Source organism: Hyaena hyaena, unplaced genomic scaffold, assembly GCF_003009895.1.
Source record: "Hyaena hyaena isolate Hyena2069 unplaced genomic scaffold, ASM300989v1 scaffold_371, whole genome shotgun sequence".
Lineage (NCBI taxonomy): Eukaryota > Metazoa > Chordata > Mammalia > Carnivora > Hyaenidae > Hyaena > Hyaena hyaena.
Genome location: NW_024081003.1, coordinates 1,516,270 through 1,519,041, shown reverse-complemented (window position 1 = coordinate 1,519,041; position 2,772 = coordinate 1,516,270). Strand labels below are relative to the sequence as shown.

General features: G+C 40.9%; 1 pseudogene; it reads left to right on the top strand.

Moving 5' to 3' along the window:
* The first annotated feature begins 1,879 nt into the window (after window positions 1-1,879).
* On the top strand, window positions 1,880-2,181 carry LOC120244126 (annotated as a pseudogene).
* Window positions 2,182-2,772: the final 591 nt, after the last annotated feature.

The following is a 2,772-nucleotide window of genomic DNA, read 5'->3' as shown; positions in this document are numbered from 1 at the left end:
TTGCATACTTGTGATTCACCAATCATTTAGCTGCAATTTCAAGGAGAATGTGGAAGCATGTGGAGTAGGCCTAAATTCCACTTGCATTCTGGAGCCTCTCTACAGTGCTAAGAGATACCCAATAACCGAGTCCAAACAAACACAACTAAACTAAGTCCTAAAGGAAAGCCTCCCAGCCAACTCACAGGTTCACTCGCACTGACTCAGAAACATCATACCAGAGCTTCTAGCCAGAGCAATTAGGCAAGAACAAGCAATAAAATGCATCTGGATTGGAAAGAAAGAAATAAAAACATGTCTATTCACAGATGACAGGCTTTCATATAGAAAAGTCTGAGCTGAGGTGTCCACTAATAAGTTATCAGAACTAATAAGTTCACTTCATTTGCAGAATTCTACATCAATATATAAAAATCAATTGTGGGGCTCCTAGGTGGCTCAGTTGGTTAAGCATCCCACTCTTGGTTTCAGCTCAAGTCATAATCTCATGTTTCATGGGTTCGAGCCTCACACTGGGGTCTGTGCCAACAGCATGAAGCCTGCTTGGGAGTCTCTGTCTCCATCTCTCTCTCTGCCCCTCCCCTGTGTCATCTCTTTGTCTCTCTCTATCTTTTTCTCTCAAAAATAAATAAACATTTAAAAAAATCAATTGTATTTCTATACACTAGTAATGAACAATCCAAAAATGAAACTAATAAAATAACTCCATTTACAATAGCATCAAAAAGAATAAATAGTTAGGAATAAACTTAACAAAAGAAGAACAAGACTTATACAGTAAACATATAAGGCATTATTGAAAGAACTTAAAGAAGATTTATGTAAATGGAAAGACATCAATCTATTAGAAAATAATATTGGGCAATATTCCCCAAATTGATCTACATATTCAGGGTGATGCCTAGCATAATCCCAGCTGTCTCTTCCATAGAAATTGTCCAGGTAACAATAAAAATTAATACGGAAACACAAGGGATCCAGAATACCAAAGCAATCTTTGAAAGAAAAACAAATTTAGAGGAGTTACATTTCCCAATTTCAAAACTGACTGCTAAATTGTATTAATCAAGACAATATGATACTGCCATAAAAATAGACCTATAGCTTAACAGAACAGATTTATGAATCCAGAAATAAACACTTCCATTTATATTTAGCTGGTTTTTAACAAGGATGCCAAGACAATTCAATATGGAAAGAACTGTCTTTTCTACAAATGGTGCTAAGACTACATGTAAAAGAATGAAACTGGACCCTGACTTCACACCACATAGAAAAATTAACTCAAAATGGGTCACAGACCTAAATATAAGGGCTAAAGCTATAACACTCCTTGAAAAGAACATCTTCATGCATTTGGATTAGGCATTGGTTTCTTACACACGACAACAAAAGCAGAAATGACATAAAAAATAGAACAGCTGAAATTCATTAAAATTAAAAACTTTCGGGGCTCCTGGGTGGCTTAGCCGGTTAAGCGTCCGACTTTCGCTTAGGTCGTGATCTCGCGGTTCGTGGGTTTGAGACCCGCATCGGGCTCTGTGCTAACTGCCAGCCCAGAGCCTGGAGCCTGTTTCAGAGTCTATGACTCCCTCTCTCTCTGACCCTCCCCTGCTCACACTGTCTCTCTCTCTCTCCTAGAAATAAATAAAACATTAAAAAAAATTTTAAAAAAATAAAATTAAATTAAAAACTTTCATGCCTTAAAGGACACCATCAAAAAAATGCAAGTTATCTCACAAGAGAGAAAATAATTTGCAAATCACATATCTGATAATTGAATGTATTTAGAATATGCAAAGAACTCTTACTACTCAGCAATAAAAAGGGATTACTCAATTTTAATAAATGAGCAGAGGAAGAAGGGCAGAGGAGCAACATGGCAGTCCTGCGAGCTGGTGACCCTCTGGAAACACAGAGTAGGAAGGCCTGTCTGGTTCAGCATATCAATGTGACTCAGGAGAAGCTGATTCCTGAGCAGCTGCAATTCATGTAGCAAGTGCAGCTTGCCCAGAGGCAGAAGACTGGAACATCATGACTGGCGTGGGCACTGGGGCCCTGGTGTTAGCAATTTGTGGTTATCCCTTCTACTCTGTGTCCCAGGAGCATTTCCTAGATAAGCTGGAGAACAAGGCCAAAGCTGCTGAAGTCCAAGCCCTGGTGAGGGCATCAAGACCCTGAACCAGATGGGCCCTCTGCCTCTTCAACCTGGTAGAGCCCATCACATGGTGGATGATGCCCCATGACCCTGTAGAAATCCAAGCCTGCCCACAGCATCACTGGCCACAACCTTGGACAGTGATTGAGACCTAGAAGCCAGTGATTTATGCATTTGGCTATGTCAGTGGAATATTGCTCACCTCACTGAGCCCTTCTTACAGTCTCCTTATTTGAGAGTTGTACAACCTTGGCTTTTCTCAGCCTTTTTTTTATTATAAAAATATTTTTTAAATGTTTTATTTATTTCTGAGAGAGAGAGAAAGACAGCATGAGCAGGGGAGGGTCAGAGAGAGAGAGAAACACAGAATCTGAAGCAGGCTCCAGGCTCTGAGCTGCCTGTCAGCACAAAGCCCGACGCAGGGCTCGAACCCACTAATCGTGAGATCATGACCTGAGCCAAAGTCAGACGCTTAGCTGGCTGAGCCACCCAGGGGCCCCTTTTCTCAGCCTTTCTAACTGTGGTTTACCCTTCACCTTTCGGGGGCTTAGCTGTTGTGGGAAAATGGGGTGGCAGCTCTGTGTAGCGCTGGAATCTAAAATGAGAAAGATGGG